The sequence below is a fragment of the Eufriesea mexicana genome, unplaced genomic scaffold (assembly GCF_001483705.2).
Source record: "Eufriesea mexicana isolate 0111107269 unplaced genomic scaffold, ASM148370v2 scaffold1532, whole genome shotgun sequence".
Classification (NCBI taxonomy): Eukaryota; Metazoa; Arthropoda; class Insecta; order Hymenoptera; family Apidae; genus Eufriesea; species Eufriesea mexicana.
In genome coordinates this window covers 290,738-312,729 of record NW_016909636.1, presented here as the reverse complement: position 1 = coordinate 312,729, position 21,992 = coordinate 290,738, and the positions used below count along the sequence as shown (strand labels likewise).

Genomic DNA, 21,992 nt, shown 5'->3' with positions numbered 1-21,992 from the left:
ACATATCGATAGTACATTTTCCTTCTATCATCCTCTGATATTTTTTGGTATTTTTATTTTTAATGCATTTCCTGTTAAAATTGGTACGGTGTTTAAGGGGTTTCAAATCTGCGATACTTAAAGTTCCATTTTCAAGTTAACTTGTAATTAATTTAACAGCGAAAAGAAACGTTTAAACTCTGTTGGAGCGAAGTTGGAAAGGGTTAGCAGGATTGTAATACTCTGTTAATGTAATTGTAGGTTCTTGCTTTCAAGTATATTTAGAACTTGGCTAACTATTATCTTACCATGTTCTGTATCTCTTAATGACATCCTATTATAGTTTGTTGAAGTTTCTCGAACATTAACTGCTTCACCAACAGTTAAGAAAATTGTAACTCTGTACTCGAGAACAGATAATCCTGGATCGGTTTTTGTTACTTTCAGAACACCATGTAGAAAACTGTTATTAAATAGGATATACAGGAAAGTTATTTGATATCTTATAAGATAAAGAAAGCACACTGTGCAAGCACGTTAACAGTGTCATTAAAAATTAAACATAGCACAATATTTATAATATAGAGAAGAATTTTATGTTTACAATTTTTATTAATCGTGTCCCAAAATTCAGGCAAGATTTGAATTTCGCGCCATTTGTGCGATGAAGTGTTGCCAACGAAGAGAAAATTGACAGTTAGTACATTTTGAATATAACCGCTAATTAGAACATATTTTGAAATAAACAGTGCCCCATTGAACAATTAAAAATTTTTATTGGAACATCAAAGAAATATTAGAACGAATCTTGCATCTAGCGGTGCACTCCTGTGGCGTCCTAGGGGAAACATGTCATTTCGGCGTGGCAGTTAAAGAGTTAAGCGTTGTAATAAGTCGGGGAATAATGGAGTCGTTGTTGAGCTATGAAGTTAAGCAGAGCTGTAATATCGTAATATCGCAATATCCTTATAAAATAATAAGTGGAAAAATTATTCGTATCCTTACCGTCACTTATTTACTTTTATATCATTGTTAATTTATTAATCAGTTAGTTGTGGCGCCCCCTTTTGAGAGCGCGCACCTATATGTGTCGCGAAAATCGAGCGATGACGAGTATACTCGTCAATCACAGAGTAAGTGTCGCTGTTAAAATATTGGATCAAAAAGATGAGTTTATTTTATAAAATTGACAATTTTATTACTAATATTTACTTATTTGGTTAACATCTATTCTCTTATTGGTTAGTTTTTATGGATATCTATGAATTTTAGTGACCGTCAAAAAATAGCTAGGCAACTTCGGGCCAGCAGCCATCATTGGACTCAGTGCCTGGTCAGCGTCACGCATTTGTCCCGTGGCGGACCATCCCTGAAGGACCCTATCATAAATCAGCTTTCCGACTTTTGCTTTTGCCCCCTTTACGCTTACATCTAAAAAACGTTATCATCGCGCATAAATAAATTCGTTACGCGAACTGATAAGCTGTTTCAGCCAGTGCATACTGGGACGCATGAGTTCATCTCAAATTATTCATATTTTTTATTTGTTTGTTTTATTCCGGCCTGGCCTCAAAATATTCTAAACATCTTGAAATTTGAGAATATGTTTTATTTTTCACAAAAATTACAATTTAAATAGCCAATGGTCGCTACTTTTTACGCATGACGAGTATACTCGTAACACAAAATCCTGCCACTTCTCCATGACGAGTGTAGTCGTCAATCACAGCTAACTAGTTGATAAATATTACCATTGTCCAATCTCTACATATTTCAAAAATTATATTTTAATCACCAAGATTTTTATTTAAAAAAAAATGGAGGAAGAATTTTGATCAAACATAAGAATAATAAGAAACTAAAAGTATAAGTAACCCTTTGCACTCGAGAGGTGCCCTTCAGTCGCCATTTGATAAAATTTCGAAGCTCGATATTAACCCTTTGCGGTCGGCAGATTTTGGCAGAGCAAATTTAGCGTTTCGCAGTTACTTTTCCGTACAGAATTTAAAGTCATTATATAGATATTAAAGTGCACAGAATTTGTTGAAACTGATTTGTCTTTAATACTACTTATAATACGTAGAAATACAAAATTTTTAATTTCTCTAATTTTCTGTAGTTTTTTGTATTTTTTCGACTGCATCGACCGCAAAGGGTTAATTAATATATCAAATTTAAAATAACGTAATAGTGTGCGAGGTATCGAAATTAAATAATTCTTCGATTTCTTATTTACTGCTCAAAAAAGTATCGTCAGCTTTATAGCAGAAAATTTGTCAACTCATACCTTTCTTTAGCCAAAAAATTTCAAGTGTACATAGTAAGTGTACAAAAGTGTACATAAAAGTACATAAAATACTTTCTACTCGAGTTATAGGTTCCTGTTTTCCGATTTGAATTTCAGATACCAAGACCGGAATTTTAAGCCCTCCCTTGCGGGAGCAAGTTCATTCCTAATTTAGCTTTAGGCTACGTCAGAATCTATTTATTTACGGAAGGAAACGTGTACGTGTCCGTGTGAAATTGGAGAATGTTTTAAGCGAAAAAAGATAGATCAGCCGAGAAACATCGGAAAACACTTTCAACCGCGGAAATCGAATCCAGACGTTTTCCTGTTATGAAACAGGAATTCCTAGCGTTCACCAGTCCTCGTCGATTCTAAACACGGAGCAACCGAGTAACAATAACCTATTCACTTCGTAAATTTTAGCTGGTATAATAAGATATTCCATCAGATTCTTTGGTAATATCGAATATCAACAAATTTGGAATTTTCGATTATATTCGGATCTGTAACTTGAATACAATTACGTTCGAGGGAAATTTCTGTGCTATCAGCTCTGCAGCCTGGAGCAGTACGTCAGATCGAGTTTAATCTCAATTCTAAGCTCGTTTTGCTGAAGAACGTTGTTAATGTGAATAATTGACATAATTTTTTGGAAAGAAATTTTTTATTCGGTTCTAAATATTATAAAATTATTTGTTACGTTCATGGTACTTCTTTGACTTGAGATCAACGGTTCCAAAATTTTTAGTAGTGTGAGAAGGTTTGTCTTATAAACGAATGAAAGAGTTCAGAAAAATACTGAAAACTAATTTGTTTAATCTGTAATTCTATAATATTTAATTTTAAGGTCTGTGGAAATATTTAAATTAGAATTATTCCAGCACTTTTAAGCATCTTCCTAGCTTTAACATTTGATTTTTTAATATAAATGTGTATTATTTATTTTAAATAATATTATAAATAATAATATAATACTATATAATATTAATAATAATATTTATAATATATTAATAAATATAGTAATATTAATAATTCTAATATTTTAAATAATAGTATTTGTATTGGAAGGTCAAATGTAAAAGCTAGGAAATATTTATTTTAAATAATACATACAATTAAATATGTATTATTATTTTTAACAACATGTATTAGTTATTTTCCCTACCATGTGCTTTAACAAAAAATTGTTGATATACTATATACTATACATGATATACTATATACTATACTACTATACTGTACTTGCTACTGTACATATAAACCATACAAGCTATGCAAGCTGTAATATATACTGTACATAATATGTATGCTATTTATATTACACATACTATATACAAAAATAACAAGGGAGTTGATTTTCTAAACTAGCCATACACCAAAAATTTTTAAGGTTCTGAATCTGAGAAACAAATACAATTAGGGGATGATAAGAGTTGAAAAATGGCGGAAAGCAATTCGTATCCAATTATCTCAAATTTTCAAAATTGGAGATACAACAATTTTTCTAAAAGCACAAGATTCTTTCTTACGTCCAATATTTAAATAAATTTATCAAATATATTCGATGCTATTCAGTTCTCGTTATTAAGTATCATTTCTCAAGAGCAAAATATCCTGACAATAGGATAACGTGTTATCCACGTATTTTCTCATCGGGATCAAAAATTACTATGGCAGTGACATTGAACAACGCATGGTGCATAGCCAGCGTACAGATATTTCTTCTCTAACCCTCGTGCCGATGAACCTCCGTTAGTTGGGATTACAAGCAGCGAGGGACCGATGAACTTTTAAATGAGGGACGGTGGGAGCTCTAGACAGGAAGTTATTTCGTGAGAAATCATGTTACTTCCGGTCACTAGCCGCTCCCCCTCGCCTGACTGTATTCATATTTGTCGCCGGATCGGACGATTAACACCGGATTAACTAGTTTTTCCCCCTCTCGAATCATCTCCAGTCTGGGATTTGCTATCTCTCTCGTGAACTTTGAGGTTACGTCACTTGAAAAGTCTTCGACGAGGTTACGTCTAACTTTCATTGTGTCACTGTAATCGAAGCATGTAATTAGTTAACTTGTTTTCGCGTTGAAACATCGCGATGAAAGATCGTTTCATACTTTTAAACTCTCCGACGACTGCCTTCACCAGTGACGTGTTCGATAAAACGTCGAAGTGCGAGATTTATTACAGATTGATAGGTTAGCTTTGGTTAGCTTTGGAATTTAGACTTCAACGAAGGCTGGAGTTCTTAAAAAGACGTCTAGTAGTCTTCAGAATCTCGTATCTGTCCCAACTGAATCTTTAAATAAAAGAAAATTAAATAAGCGAAAAATATTCCTCGTTTCAAGTAGAATAAATTTTAATTTTATCTAGTAGAGAAAAAAAGATATTAAATATTTCTAATTTTAAAATATCACGGGAATTAATACCAAAATGTGGTTAAAATCTAATTATATTTACGTTGTTATTACTGCTAAGATAGAATATTAATATCAATAATTGGATAATAACTAAAATTCATAACCAATTCACACATTCAACAAAAGATCTCTTCTTATAAGAACAAAATTCACCAAATTTTACTGTAAAGTTACAATACTCGACGACAAAACTGCGTCAAGAATAGCTGTTATATAGACAGAAAAATATTCGACGGAATTTTAAACATAACCTCTACCATCGAATAATAATACTACAGACGTACATTCTGTTTCTTTTCTTGTCACATATTCAAACATCTCTATAAAACAGTCCATTTTACGAAATAGTTACCCTGTAAATAAACAGGTACGAATCTAAGCGAGGTTATGTTCACTTTAACAACAGCCTTTCAGTTAAAGGCGAGCACCTGTATGCGGTTGCGTTCTGACGAAGAATCTTCTCGAGAAACGATTTCGGCAACGCGTTACGTCCACGCATTCGCGGAACGCAAATTTCCAAAAGCGTAAATGCCAGGTTAGATAATATACGCGGGCAAATTTCGCGCGCGATTCGTTGCGAGATAGGAAGGCTGCTTTTCACGCGGAACGCGACAGGAAGTGGGAGAATGTCGATGTACGGTATATTTATTTCGGTCGGAATACTGCTCGCGTGATGTCATCGTCGATTTTCGAGATTGGCTCGCGGCTCGATTTTAGTTTCGAGATTGTCTGGAGACTTCTCGACGACAACCGCGGAACGCGTAACTCGAGAGGCGAGGGGAGATCGTCTCGCAGACTAAACAACGGCCTGTCACGCGTCTCTTTGAAGAGGAGTGCAATGTTTTTTTCTTCTTTTTTCTCTGCCTTTCCTTTTTATTTTACCTTTCCAAGCATGTATATACGATGGAATTCTAGTTATTTGAACACGTTAGAGGACAAAGAGCTCGTGTAACTGCAGTTATACGAATAATAGCAGGCCACTTATTTCCCCCACTACTCGTGATCTCTCGTTCAAACAATAGGAGTTATGTTCAGGTTCAGACTCAATAGAAGTTCAGGGTTGTTTAGGAAGACGATTTTACATTTTTGTGGAAAACAAAAATGGAGATAATTTCTCAGGTGGTCTTTTTACATGGATGAATCCTACGTTTGATATCAATGGACTCTTGTTTAAGATATCTTCCATTTACACTGCGATTTAATTCTGAAAAAGTATGCATTGAAGTAGTATTTAATTTTGGTTAACCACTGCATACTTATCCTATCAAAAATAAAGTAAAAATTTTAGAACTTCTTCGAATTTTGTGCACGTTAAAACGTGTGAAATATAATTATGGTTGCGTGATTAGTGTAGCTTACAATGAAGGACTCGTGACGAGTTAAATTCGAAATTTTAGTGCAAAAGGTTACACTGATAGGACCAATTCAATTGTCATAACATATATGAATGTATGTCTATTAAATTATGGTTTAATGGTATATCATATTAAAATAAGACACTTTTACTCTGCTGCAGCTAAAATATAAAATTCACACGTTAATGAATATATTTATAAATATAAATATAGCTGTTATAAATATAATTATTGTGGTTGTGATATAAATTACTGAAATAATATCTTTTGTTAATATTCTTTCTATACGTGGCTCTATTATTTGTGCTAGATTTTTGCATAGATATTGTATCCTATGACGCTCAACTGTGAGTACCCTACTCTTTGCTAATAATATTTCACCAATCTGTAAATAACCGAGTTAAAATAACTAAAAACCGGTTTGTTACACCTGACCAAGCATATTTATTGATCTATTACTACTTACATTATGCAAAAATCTTATTACATCTCTGATATCATCTACACGTTTTGAAAATTAGATGTCAATCTTCGTCACAGGTATATAACGTTGAATTCTGAATAGGACTTACGACGTCTAGTAACAAACGTGTTAATAAAACTGTTTCCACTCGTATCCCTAAAATATCTTCAGTTTCGAATATAGCGTAATGATAGTGGTTAATGGATAGATGGCCTCAGAGAATCAGTGCTGATACACCTTCGAAGCAGGGCTCGATTGTTCCTATTGCAAATGCGAATAATGTCTCCGTATTCTTGGTATTTCGGAACGAAGTTCAACAACTTACTAATGGTACTGATAGAAGTTACATGCAATACCTCTAATGACCTCGGATAGTAAACGCAGCTCGCGTGAACAGTGTAGATAAATATCGTTGATTTATTCCTCCTTTCTATTATAGCGAGAGCAGCTTATTATTATCATTCTTTTTGTGTTTTGTAGTTTCGTTACTTCGTTAAACCTTCGTTTTCACACCCTGTGCCTGTACAAGGTGTGACCAAAGTACTTAGGTGGTCAGTTATACAATATTTCGTCTTTCCTAAAAATTAAGAAAAGGTCTTGTAAATATAGATAAAGGGTGTTCAAAAACTGACGCAAGTAATTTTGATAGAAAACACAGGTTTTTAATTAAAAATTGTAAATATCGTACAACAATGAAAACGCGTTGTTCTTTCGTGTAACGCTCCATTTTTGACAACTTTGAATTGTCAGAAGATAGTGAACTCTTTTATACGTTTGTTGGTTTATAATTTTTGTGTGCACATTGTAGTATATATTCGAAAAATTAATAAAAAAAAAAAGAAAGAAAATATTGAAATGAAGGGTATCCCAAAATTCACGCAAGAAGTAATTTTGATAGAAAACAAACGAAGCTTCGTTATTTTTAAAATATTGCTCAATAATAAATACGTATTCTTCTTTAGAGCGCTGCATTTTTAATAACCCTGAATTGTCAGCTGTCACGCTGTCTCTTTTTTCGTTGGTAATACTGTACTACACAAATGCCACAAAATTCAAATCTTGCGTGAATTTTGGGATACCCTTTATTTATAATCTATATAATATAAAATATAAAATATGATCATTTATTTACCATATAATTTATAACATAACCTCTTTTTACTCTTAGTCGAAGCAGAATACAATGCCAAGTTTGATTACCTGCTTTAATTACACCCTATATAACATTTCTTCTTCATTCCTATTTATTGGAAACGTTAACATAACATCGACCAAAAAGAATCGACTCACCGTGTATATCAGAAACTGCATACGCGTGGTAGAAATGAATTAAAGCTCAGCTCGTTTACATTTCAGTACGCATTAATCGCAGAGCAGAACCGTGTTCCCATTGATCATAATTTCGAATAATTTCGTTTCATCTGCTGCTCACAACTTCCCCATTCCCTGCAGGAATTTCAAAGGTACAAATTATGCTTGCAACGTGTACGTGGTTAAAACGTGCGAGTGAAGAAATCATAAGAAACTTCCGGTCGGAAGTTGTCGCGTTTCCCGCTGGGGAGCTCGCTGGCCGGGCGGCCGCGCTTGCGCGTAACTCGCGTGTCAAGCTAAAAGGTAATCGATCGACGCGACACGGGTTCGCGCGTTTCGTGAGGGCTCGCGACGAGGAAACGCGTGCTGGCTTCCTTCCTTGGAAATTTCACGCGTTAGCTAGGTAGATACGCGCGATGCGTGCACGCGCTGTCCCGAGCACACGGCACTGGCTCAGCCGGGGCTTGCATTCCGATGCAAATGGCCCTCTCCTCTCCCGTTCCCTTCTCTGCCGCGTCCTAACCTCTCGTCTCACCCCTTCCATCTTCCCCCTCTCTTTCTATCTCTCGTCGTCTGTCCGCGTCTCTTTCTCGGGTATCTTCGGTCTCCGTCGGGCAATGGATAATCCGTGGCCAATTGTGTCTCATCATTACCCCGCGTGTTCGCGTATAAGAATCGTCACTCGCCGCTGTGTGTCTCTGGTATCTGGTGCAGGACGAAGCATCGATTAGGCGGGAGTTCTGCTTTCGATTTTATCTTCTTGCCATCAACAGGTCGCGACCTTTCTGCAACGTGCTTCTTTGTACAATTTTTACTCTTTCATTCGTCCAACTCTTTTATTCCTTTTCTGCCCTTTTTGTTTTTGCTTTTTCTTCGCTCCAATAGAGGCGTTCTGAAATCGGACGTGAGATTAATACAACGTGGTTTTTCCATGGATTGCTACAGTTTGCTATATTTCTATGACATATTTGTTTATTATTTTTACCGTAAATAATTTATAGAAATTCAGTAATTGTGATATTTTAAAACTGTAATATCTTATATATGTATATTCTTGTTTTAAATTAATAATCGCAAACATATATATTTTTATAGGTTAGCGAGATATAAATCTCCTAATGTTATTTGTATTTTTAGATTGGTATAAGCTACGTTTTATTTTTTTAATTACATTTCAGAAATGTCAATTATAATTCTTGCACTTATTGTTATTTTGCAAACTTATTATTTTCGCTTCAAATCAAAATTTTATTCTTTTGCAAATAAGGGAATCTTTTGAAAGTTTCGATTATTATTTTTTTAACAGAGTTTCCTGCTCCTTTCCGAAATATCATAAATTAACGTTGTGATAATTTTTAATGCATAATTAGTTATTGTTTACGTCGGGAAAGCTTCACTGACTTAGGAATTTATTTAATGATTTATAAGGATAATAATACTGCGAATATGAATGCTTCGGTATTTTATGAAACACGATCGTTCTCGTGATACAAGAATCATTAAAATTAATAAAGAATTGTCGCTATGATCGCGCGGGGAACGCAGGCATGTTTTAACCGGCCAATTATTTCCCACCATGTTAATAATTGAAAGAGGTGGACGATGAATACGATGATATTTAATTCAGAATTAATTCGAGTTTAAACTCAAGCAATTTATGGTCAAATCGTTATTACGTAGGCTATTTGCATACGTTAAAAATAAATTAAAAATAATCCATAAATATAAAATAAAATTGTAAAATATACTTTTAATCCAAGACTGAAAACTTTACAAATATAATTGTTTATTTAATTAAAATGTTTGAACAAATTCTTACTAGATCTAGATACAGTAAATTTATTGGAAGTAATCTCTTGAAAATAATTATTTCAAATAACGTTAATCATTATTGAGTAAATAATGTATTCAAATTGATATTATATTATTTATTTAATCTATTAAGTGATAAATTGAAAAATTGGTTATCTGGGGAAATATGATTAATTTCATAAAATTCAGGAAATTCATTTCTGAAATAACCTTAAGAATAAATATTTGAAAATCAGATTTATTAGTGATCCTAGATTTAATAGTATTAGTAAGGAGCAATAATAATATAAAACTTTGATATTTTCACCAAACTCAAATAACAAAATAATCATAGAAAATAATAAATAATTTATTTCATGGAACGAAAAATAAATCATCCAGTTGGAGATATATTAATTTATTTTCTGAAATATTTTTATTAATTCAAAACTAAATTGTTCCGCAAATAATTAAAAAAAGAAAAAAATATTAGAATAATAAAATTTGGAAATTCTTTAAGATATCAAAATTATCATAGTCATCATGATCTTCATAGTATTACTGGCACGTTTGGTGATGATCATTAATTCTCCTCTCCCAGGCGTTATGGTAATAAATTTTTTTTAATCACATAAATGCAGCTTCTTCGAAGATTCAAAACAAATAAATATGAAACTTCGATGATTTTGATCATTTTGGGTAGTATCTTTATTTAGCGGTATCTCGGATTTTCGTTAACGTTATTCCACTTTTGCAACTCTTAAATTATTGAGCCGTTCCGTACTCAGTTTCCATAGTTAGCATTGCGCGTTTTCTTCGTGCAGACATCACAATACTGTGTGAACAGTTATATTCTTAAGTTCATACTAGATTGTGAATGCGGACGTGCTGGAACAACGTAATGCATCGTGCTATAATTAAGACAGCGTTAAGTATTTCAGCAACGTTATGAAGAAAAAAATCTCGCATAATGCGTTCCCTATAAAGAAATTCTAAAATAAAAATAAGAAGGATTAAAAAGGGAAATTTTTATTTGCCGAAAATAAATTTCAGGATATTTAGATATTTTTCGTTGACGTGTAAGATATTTAACACTAAAACTGCAATGTATAGTTATATATAGTTTACGTAGATGCTTTGTGATAAAAATAAATATGTAATTGAATATATTTATACATTTATATGTCTATGAATTATTTGAAGGCAAAATTAATTTTTTTTAATGAAATTTTATATTTTTTTTTTTATTTATAACTTGATAGTGGTTAAGACGAATCCAATCTTGAAATCTTCCATATCGTTCCACGTGCAAAAGAATTGTTTGCACTATGTTACGTCTCTTTTCATACTAAACGATTCTTATAAGAATAGTTTTTTAATATCTTTAGTTTCTTTTGAGATATTTCAGAAAGTTCGGACAAAACACCCACCCTGTATATGTATTTATATTCATTTCTATTGTTATATATATTTTATTTTTATTTTTATTTTATATATATAGAAGAGGGTGATTCTTCTTGAAAAAACAAATCGAAAATGAAGAATAAAATTTTTTCGTTCGAAGCTTTGTTTTAGAGAAAATAGACTTTGAATATTTACCGGGTACGCTGATATACTGATGACCCCTCCATCTAAACCAAAGCACGCGTACTCCATGAATATTCAAAGTCGATTTTCTCTACAACGAAGCTTCGAATGAAAAAATTTTATTCTTCATTTTCGATTCGTTTTTTCATGTAGAATCCCCCTGTTATATACATATAATTTTTATTTTTGTCACATACAGATGTCCCATTCATGTTGTTACCCTTTTGATAATTATTTTTATTTTTATCATACATAGAAAAATAAAAATAAAAATATATTTATATGCTTACACACATACAGTTACACTTCTGTCTGAATAAAATTCGAAATTACTTTCTAAAAACAGCTGAACGTTTCCAATAACTGAACAAAGAAAAAGCCTGAAACCAGTCATTTTGATTAGTTCGGTGGTTCAAGTATTAACATAGACAAGAAACTCTACGACCAATAAAACTACAAATCACAAAATTCGAACTTTAACCTTTCGTGCAATATTGAAGCATTTATTGCTCTTAAAAATTAATTTACAACGATTTTCTTTATTTCTTCGTTCTTTTCTTCAACGTACATTTCACTTCTGTCGTGGTTATAATTTTATCCCATCAGTCCCATTATTATTATTAATCATTTTATCGTAATCCGTAATATCGTTGTATTTCATCCTCTTGATATATTAAATCCGGTAAAAAAGAATATTTTCCTCTGTTGCGCCATTTTGCTTCGTTACGTAACGAACTTTTGGTAAAAGAACACGTTCTTAAGTGTCTCCCTAATGATTATTTTCATGTCTCAATGGCAATGAGACCAAGGAGCACCGATGACGAGGCCATGACGTAATCTCGAGGAATTTCGAAAGTTTCATAGAGAGGAATTCGCGAAGACGAAGATTAACCTTGGTGCGAGCAGTTTATTTATCGGTTGGAGGATTGTACGATCGGTTTCTTAATTTCTGTCGCGAGAGACCATTAAATATCGTGTTATTCCTCTAATGCTCGTCAGCGAATTACACCAGCCACCATGAGAGCCTCCGATTCCTGCACGGAATAAATATCGTTAAAATTGCCTACTATGGTTTCAGTCGAAGTTCAGTGTACTCCTTTACGCTTGTTAATAATCAGCCGAAATATTGTTTAACGAATACTCGAAGATTCGAATCAACACGTTCACCGTGTATAACTTTGAATCTGAATGGGCACGTACTTTCGCGATATGCTTGTGATAGTGGCTTGAATGAGGAAAGCGTATTAAAAATGAAATTATTGTAATAATTCAGATAAAACATACGAAGTTTTAACATTTGTTTACTATAAAGATATAAATATCGGAATTTTTATTAATTTTTTATAATGATTTATGCGAAGTTTTAATATTTATTATAATAACTTGGATAAAAATGAAATTAGAAATGAGCGAATTTTGAATGAAATGTATAGTTTGAATATCTGTTTATTATATCACTGGAGGAAATGAAAAATTGTTGAATTTTAGATGAACCTTTTATAATTCATACGAGGCATATGAAGTTTTATAATATGGAAATAGGTCTTGCATGAAAATTATATGTTAGAGCGTTAAATAAAAGTGTTTAAAACGATGTGATATACATAGCAAGGGGAAGTCGAAAGATTGTATCAGTAAAATTAGAAAATAATTCAACGAGATGTACGATATTTGCAGTACATTTACTAAGATACGAACCGTGGTGGCGCTAGTGTACTCAATGGAAAATCGCCTTAAGGCTATCATTACAGCAATAGACGAATCAGCAATACGTCGAACCCGTTTAATTTTCAGATAATAGTGTTTCCGATTATTATACATTCCCTTAGATCATTTTTCTGACCCATCAACGGTACATGCTCGTAAATGCCTAAGAATACTTATATTATTTATTAAATGATTTAATTAAATGAATTAACTTTCCAACAGAAATACTTGAATGTATATAAAACTCAAATTTCTAATTTCTTTCGATCAATTTATTAACATTCTTATTATTATTGTAAAAATCGGTGAACTCGGAAATTTCTTCCGAAATGAGAGAAACAATATCACTAGTAACTAACTATATCACTAACAATATTACTAGTATTACTACAGTGTTAAAATGCTCGTATAAAATAAATTATTCGTAAATTCATAAAAATTTAATATAATAATAAAAATAAGAATAAATTATTTAATAGTAATCCCGACGATTTTCACTGTGCTTTTTTAATAACAATAAATATCACGATGAATTAGTATGAATTACACTGTACTAAAAATTAGGATTAATAATATCTGTCGAAGTTTCTAAACGAAAAACTGATTCGAACAAAGAGAAGGTTATACATCAAAAAATCAGAACCAGAACAGACAACAGAACATAACTGGGATAGACCGTAATAATTCTGTTCGCTTATCCATTTTAATAATTCATTGATCCAAGTGGGTCAGTGTTATTCTTCACGGTATTTAATTATTAATTAGCCGAGTAGGTTGGTAAGGTCTAAAAGCCATCCTAAACTCGATGGATAGGAGTATATTCTTTCGCACCTAGGAAATCCAATTACAATTGCGATGGCGGCGCGCGAAATTTAAAAAATTTGCAAGTCACTCCGCGCGTGCGTATTACATATCTCGTGCTTTTTAGAGATTTCATGGATTATGCTGTGTGAATTAATTACCATAACACAAATGTACAGTGGAAATATATAAAAAGAAATATAAAGAATATTATATATTTTATATTAAATGTAACTATTACTTAATGTACTATAGTGTACATTAAATTTAATTAAATAAAAGACACGTAAAGAATATTATATTATACATAACTATTACTTAAATATACCAAATTTCATTAAATTTATTTAAATAAATGACGTGTAAAAATTATTATACATTAAATGTAACTATTACTTAAATATACCAAATTGAATTAAATTTATTTAAATATAGTACGTTATTATATAATAATTATTTAAGCATATTCATTTGATAGTACTTTCATTTTTTAACTAAAGTGACAATTATATTGATATAATGAAATGTGGAATAGAGATCTTAATATCCAAATTTATATTTCTCAAGACTAGGTATTTAAATTTATTAAAATATAATACCTTATTATATTTTAAATATAACCCTATTACCCTATTACTCTAGAACCCTATTTATTTTCCGAAATTTCTGCAGTTTTCACCATAAAACTATGTAGTGTATTCGTAATAAAAGAAATTTGTTATATAATAAGTTAATTAAGAATATTTTAATTAATAATTTATCCAGTCATTTTAATATAATTTCAACACTATCACAATATTATTAAACATAATCTTGGGCATGTATGTATAATTTAGCGTGGATCTAGGAGTCCCCTCGTTCACGCAGTATTTCCCCATCAATACCGTTTCTCGAAATTCTCGTTACCGTTTACAAAACAGAATAATAAGATGATTAGAGAATTTGAGAATGGTAAAAGTGAAACTACATTAGCAGAAGCTTATGGCATAGTGATCGATAATTATAGGCATTAAAAAAACGAAAGCAGTGCGTGGAAAGTATTTCCAAGGAACATATCCACCACAGAAATTCATATTAATTCCAAAAATGATTTTTTACACATATATTATATTATATAAAATCAGATTTCTAAATTTCACGATATTTAAAGCACATTTTTCAAAATAAATAAGAGGTTCGTAAGCTATAAATTATTATCGTCATTTCGAAATTAATACTATCATCCATTAACGTTTATTTGATGAATCTTCTTTTTAGCAAGACTGTAAATATTTAAAGGGATCCATAGATCACCTACGTAAAAGCGAATATCGTTTCAAATCGTTATTTACTCTCCCCTTGCAAAAGATAGGATTTTCGCAACTTCTCTCCAGCCTCTAAAATAAACGTTAAAAGAGGAGACGAAAGGACAATGAAACGTACAACGAATAATTCTAAACGGAACTAAAATTAAAAATTATCCGATTAGTTCATTTTACGCACCATTAAAAAACAAGGGTAATTAGAAAAATTTATATTATTTCGTGAAAAGAAACGTAGAAGTAATCTTACAAATCGAAGATCGTCGGAGATTTCGGCTGGAATCCGTAAAATTACGAAACTCGAGTGTCCGTGTCCCTTTCTAGTTCGCTGGCAACCAATCGCGCTGTCTCTGTCCGTTCCACGCGTTTCCAGTATTTTCCTTTTTCTCTCACTTTTTCTCACTTGCTCCCGCTCGGCCAGCGTACGCGCTGTCTCCCTCCCACCCGTCTCTCTACGATGCCTCGAGACTCTCTACGAGGCAGCGAGATGCGAGTGGAATTTTAATTGCCATTTATTTTTGCCCGCTCGGTTCTCGTACCGCTCGTCGCGTCGTCTCGCGCGGACAGATACAAAACCGATTATGACACCGCCGGAGGAAGTTGCGGATCTCGATGCTTTAAATTATATAGTTCGAATACTTCGCGGAAATTCAGCCGCGGATTTTTCGCATTCCCACGGCCGTCCGCGAGAAATCCTACAGTGAAATTCCCAAAGCTACCGGGAAGCCTGAAAATCTCGCAGAATTTCTGAATCACTTGATCGCCTTCGCGCATTGTTGCTTGCACTCTGAGAACAAAATGGACGGGAGGGGGAATCGGGAGGCCATTTGTCGCTGTTTATGTATTGCTTATATATTGCTATTTTGAAAATATCAAAACAGGAAATACCATAATGGGCTGGTTTCATTGTGGAATTATTTTTTTCGACGTCCGTATTGCATTCAGAAATATCTTTCTGCGAGATGGAAAGAAATATCGAGGAATAAAATTGTCTTGAATTTCGTTGCACGTTTATAGGAATATGTAAAGATTCGAATTATTTTACGTATGCTTGGGGAGAATTTTAAATATGATTTTTAAAATATAAATGTATGAGTTTTTGTACAGAAAGTAGAATTACATTTTGTATTCGATACGCCAAAAATCATATTCGAAGAGAAATATAATTTTTATTTAACATTAACGTAGAAAAAGAGTCGTAAAAATTTATACAACAATGTGGAATTTAATATAAATTTATATATTTACCTATTTAAAAATATTCCTATAAAAACATTTTCTAAATATAAGTTACTAGATATTAGTATATATTACTAGATTAACTAGGTATAATTTACTAGGTAATAGTATATATTACTAGATTTATTAAATATAATTTACTAGATATTAGTATAGATTACTAGATTTACGAGACATGATTTCTTTTTACTAGATATAAATTTTTAAATGTATAGTATTTCGTTTAAAATTAAAAAAATAGTAATACTAAACCAAGCGGCCATGATGTAAGACACCATAAAAATTTGACGAATATTTTACTCGAGGTACAACGATAAAGAGAAATACAGTTGTAGTAGAGGAAAATAATTGCCACTATTTCGACAAAACAGAAGAAATTTTGAAGTTGTTGCTGAAAACATTAAAATAGATAAAATTATAAACGTCACCAGGTTAGCTTATCGTGAGCGCGTGAAAATGCACATCCAGTGAACGTTAATTACCTCGAAACCTATCGATCGTCACGCCTGGCTCGATAGTGTCGGGTTCTCGTGACGTTCTCATCACTGACCAGTCTCAATCATTCTTGTCCACGTTAGTCTGCGAAACGAAATAAGAAATATCGTGACTCTTGGCAAATAGAAACAACCGGCCAGCCTGGCCGTTAATTTAAAACGTACCGACAGGTGTAATGTCTGGTCCAAAGCGATGTTGGCTACCTAGCTATGCGAACGCCAGTGTGACCAGCGAGGAAAGTGTATCGGATACCGAAATACGCGTACACATATATACATCTCTATACCTTCACGCTCGAAATAGTGCTCACCGCGTACATATACACGCGCGTTCCGCCGAGGACATCCTTTTACGTGTACATATATGCGTCATAACGGTTTCAGAGACTGAAGTCGCAGTCATTGACATCGTCATCGGTGTAGCCAAATGGAACCAAATTCTGAACGCGGTTTCTTTCGACTAGTTTCGAAAGCGCTGCGATTTTCGCTTAGAAATTTCTTCCCGCGTGAACATGGCGAAAGATACGCCCTCTGTATATCCGCCGGCGAAATACACATTAGAACCACGTTACGTAACTGTTCCCGTCGATATTCGTCTCTGGAATTAGCCGCTCGAACGCGTGTCACCGAGTTTCTTCTCCACTCCGGAGCGAGCTTTTTTCATAATACGCTACCAATACGTTGCTTGTACGTATGTATCGAGTTTGTTCGATGAGACGCTCGTACTCGTTTACTATCCCCGCAAAATCGACTATAACGATCGCGTCGCGAGATTACATGGTTACGATGTCCGTATGCCATTCGATGTAGCGTGGGCCGGCTTTAGGACGACGGTATCTTGGCAAGCGGGCAAGCAGACAAGCGAGCGAAGCAAAGCAGGCAAGCTTGCCACGAGAGATTGGAATGTCTCCCGTCCGTTCGAACCCTGTCCCCCTCCCCACCTTTCCGCCACTTCTCTCCCACCCTGCTTCCCCCCCGTGACTCCGCGCCTTTCCTGCCAGTGACTTCCTCTCCCCTCCGCTCCGTCTCTCTTCATCCAACGCAGTCTTCTTATTCCACCCGTCTCCACTGAGCTCCGGCGTGCAAGGTAGCGGCGAGTAGCGAGAAAGAGAGAAAGAGCACGTCGATGCGTGGCGGTGGAGCGAAAAGGAGAGGAATAGTCAAAGAAAGACGAAAGGCTCTGCTAGCGATGGGGTTAACTTATCGTTAGTGGTTGTCTTATAGTTTTCAAAGCTATTCGGCGCCTCACAGCTCGCATGGCTCGCTCGCGGCTAGAACTCGCGCGTGGCTCTTTTGCTTCGGAGCACTGATTCCTCGATATCGCTTCTGGCATCTGACACCTTCGAATGACGATATTATTTAGAAGTAAACGATTCCTAAATTTTCCATCCTTAACGACGAAATAACTCTGCTTCTGGATCCATCGTAAAATGACATTTCGCGATCGTCTCTAACCTAAAAATGATAAGACGTATTTCCACGATGAACATTCCAACTGTATTTAGACAAGAGTGGATGCGTTGCAAGTTCGAAAAATTGATATATCATTCATATAATTGTCGTTGAATTCCCGGTAACACGTCGATAGGAGGATGGAATGAAAAGAAAAATAAACGGTACGATGAATGGTGTAGGATGGAGTGGAAAGAGTACGCGAGGATATTGATCCCATCGCTAAGGCGTACTCTTCTCCCAAGTTTGAATGCATCTTGAAGAAAAGATGCCAGTTCCCCCAAGTCTCCAGCCTGTCCTCTCTCGGGCCTCGGCCCTGGATATTCCGTCCTCGGCTGCTTCTTTCGTTCCGTCTCTCTCCGCCTGTGTCCCTCTGTCTTTCTCTTTTTTTCTCTCTGTTCCCGCGCGAATGCTGCGACCCTTTTGGCGTAGTGGCTACCGGTGTTACGCTCGTAGGGCCCCCAGGCGGTCCACGAACGGATTCACGAAGAGCTACGAGGACTCCCGAGGGTGTACGATCGTGTGCACGAGCGGATGTGCTACTGTCCTTCGATACTCTGGATGATGCCCCGCGGTGCTGCGAATCGACTATACCGTTCGCTCTTTCGCGCGCTCGCGCGAAAGAAATAGGATGGCCGAGGAACGCAGAATATTATCGTTACATAGCGATCGACGTGGCTTGCCGTTCGCATTTTTACCCTTTCCACATTATGCTCGTACGCTGCTGTCGCGTGCTTTTTGTTTCAAAACGCGTATATACTCGACCAAGTTCAAGTTCGCCGAGGACGAACGAAGTACCTAGACGAAACGCAATTTCTCTCTCTGCTTTGAGACGCCTCTTCTGGTGATATTTATGTAGCTAGACGTGTTGCGAATATATATATTTTTCCTTTTCCTATGTTTCGTTACTTCGTTTATTGCTCGTCACAGTTTCGTTAAAGGGGAACGGACAGAACATTTTGTGTGAAATTCTCACATACGGACGTGGTCGCGGACACGCTGAGAAGGGTTCGGCTCGGAAATACCGTAGAAGAAAATAGAGAGCGCGGTAAGGAGCGCGACCGGCCTTACGGCGTTGTTGCTCGCCATTTGCCGACGCAGCTTTTCACATTCCTTCGGCTCTCTTCCAGGGGCAAACAATGTTAACGACCACGCGAAGAGATCGAGATTCCATCTCTACCGAGCGATACATAAATAGGCCGACGCTTTTACCCGGCGACCAGATATATACGTACCCGCGTTATTATTCCTTTTTGTAACCGACTATTTTTAGACGCCCGCCGGAATTTCACGCTTCGCTTTTCCTTCTTTCTTTTTCGTGTTTCTCCCTTTACCTTGTCCTTTTTTTCCCTTCCACCTACCTCCTCGTGCGTCCTCGTCGTTTGCTATGTCGATAATCATACTCGTAGTCGAATAACCGCGTTACTCAAGGTAATACGATACGATAAAATGTAGACATTTTTTTTTTAAATTCGAATTGTGCGTGTGGCGGGAAAATTTTAAAAGGTGGTCGTAGAATAAATACCGAAGCTAGTTGGAAAATTGAATTGAGGTTAAGCTATGTTTAAAAATTATGTTTTACTCTTCGTTGAGGAGTGTTTTAGGGTAAAAGCGTATCTTCTGATATACGATATATAAAATAGTATAGTAATGATACTAAAAATATGAAATTGTAGTTTGTTATAAAAATTTATATTTATATTGAATTATATATTAAATTTATATTATTAAATCATTAATTTATATCTTTTTAGAAAGTTTCTATTATAAAGTTTATATTTGGTAAATGTATTACGATATAGTATATTTGAGAGGTTTGGAATATATGATGTTAGTACTAAAAAAATTCATTAGAAGTTATAAAGGTGTACTTCTAGCCTATAAAGCGAGGGAAATCATGGTTACTGTTTCAAAAGTAGTAATTTACGTTTCAAATAGTTTCATCAAACAAGTAAGTGTCAAAGTGTGGCACAGAATACTAAAAGGAGATATCTCGTAATTCAGTCGCTCAAAGTAAATATTAGTTATTTGCGAAACGACCAAGTTCTGATATTCGCATGTTTAACTTGGATATATTTCAAATTTTAAACATTTAGATAAATTTAAAAATATGATATACGTTATAAAATTCAAAATGAAAAGGAATCTGAAGGTTGATTATCTCGAAATACCTATGTAAAAATTTGATAATAAGCATAATGAAATTAGAATCAAAAAGTAATCATTTCTTGCTAGATAACGATTGTGAGTTCACGATACACATTATAAAACAAATATACTTATATAATATGTGTTTTGTACATACCTGTTGATATTTGTAACATATGTTACAATGTACAGCTTCTTCAAAACTAGCAAACTTAAATTTTTATTTTATTTAATACATATTTTAAGAAAATAAATTAATAATTCTAAAGAAATGTTAAAATTATATTTTACACTTTTTCAAAAAATATGACGCAAATGTTATATCAAAATTGATTTACAAAAATTAAAAATTCTTTTGAAATTGTTATTTACATTATTACCAAACACTAATGGTATTGCTATCAGATATTTATTTATTACATAAATTAATAATTGTTAGGTAATGTTAAAATTATATTTTACACTTTTTCAAAAAAATATGACGCAAATGTTATATCAAAATTGATTTACAAAAATTAAAAATTCTTTTGAAATTGTTATTTACAATTTTACAAAATACTAATGGTATTGTTATCAGATATTTATTTATTACATTGAATAGTATGAATATTTGTATATTATATTTTTTATATATTATATATAAAAATTTTCAATTGTGATATATATGAATATTCTTTGTAATATTATTTCCAATATTTCATAAATATTTTATCATAATTTTTCTTTCTTTAAAACACGAATATGTTATAATTTATTACTCATGATTAAATCTAATTTTCAATGTATTTAAAAAGTTTTTTTAATTTTCATGAAAAAGAGAATTTTTTCTTTTTCTGAATAGAATCCTAAATTTTTAAAAAATCAACAGTCAGTATATAAGTCCAATTCATTCTATCATTAAAGATAGATTAAAATTCAGATTCCAAATAAAATTTAAGTAAATTCGTATTCACGATTAAATTAAAAAATGAGATAAAAAACTTAAAATTATTCAAATTAAAAAAAGAAAGAAATTTTCCAATGATCTTATATCAAAAAAGTTCAGTTACTGAATTTATCGAAAATTATTAATTAAATATAAATAAATAGATAATAAATAAATAGATATAAATGTCCAATAATATAAATTACTATTGGAAATCAACTCAAAATAAGCTATTAAAAATTACTAATCACTTTACAAAAGTAGAGTAAGAAATTTCGAATTACTCGAATTGAAGAAAAGAATATATAATTATATAGGCGTATTATTTCAAATAAATTTTCCTGAGGTTAATGTGTAGCATGCATGGTACAAGTTTAAGGAAACGCGTACAATGTGTCGACAAGAGTTCGATGTCCGGACGAGGAAATCGTATTATTGACAACCAGAATGCCACGATAGTATTTGTCGAATATTTCGCGAATAATTGACGACGAATTTTGAACGCAGCACGAGCACTTTATTCTGCAATAATAAACCTACTATATTTTCACTCGATAAATTTGATGGATTCAATTGTGTTCGTTTTCACTTTTATCTTTCAATTTCATCGCAATTTGAAGTTTCATTCTGTTCGACTTTTACTTTATCTAAAAATACTCGAAATGAATACAAAGTTGCGATAAACGTTCACGTTTTAATGGATTATTTTATAAAAGTATCGATAATTATTTAT

At 33.4% G+C, this 21,992-nt stretch overlaps 1 protein-coding gene and 2 long non-coding RNA genes across 3 annotated transcripts in view; 1 reads left to right on the top strand and 2 right to left on the bottom strand.

Annotated features, from left to right (window-relative positions):
* kibra (WW and C2 domain containing protein kibra) overlaps positions 1-21,992 on the top strand; it is a 99,242-nt gene that overhangs the window by 47,029 nt on the left and 30,221 nt on the right. The window lies entirely within an intron of this gene.
* LOC108548327 (uncharacterized) lies at positions 6,686-8,257 on the bottom strand. Its single transcript, XR_001890259.1, has 3 exons — positions 7,794-8,257; positions 6,860-7,080; positions 6,686-6,764 (listed from the first exon to the last, which is right to left on the bottom strand). It is a non-coding gene; the product is annotated as an uncharacterized LOC108548327 (long non-coding RNA).
* On the bottom strand, positions 16,572-16,935 carry LOC108548328 (uncharacterized). Its single transcript, XR_001890260.1, has 3 exons — positions 16,900-16,935; positions 16,723-16,819; positions 16,572-16,631 (listed from the first exon to the last, which is right to left on the bottom strand). It is a non-coding gene; the product is annotated as an uncharacterized LOC108548328 (long non-coding RNA).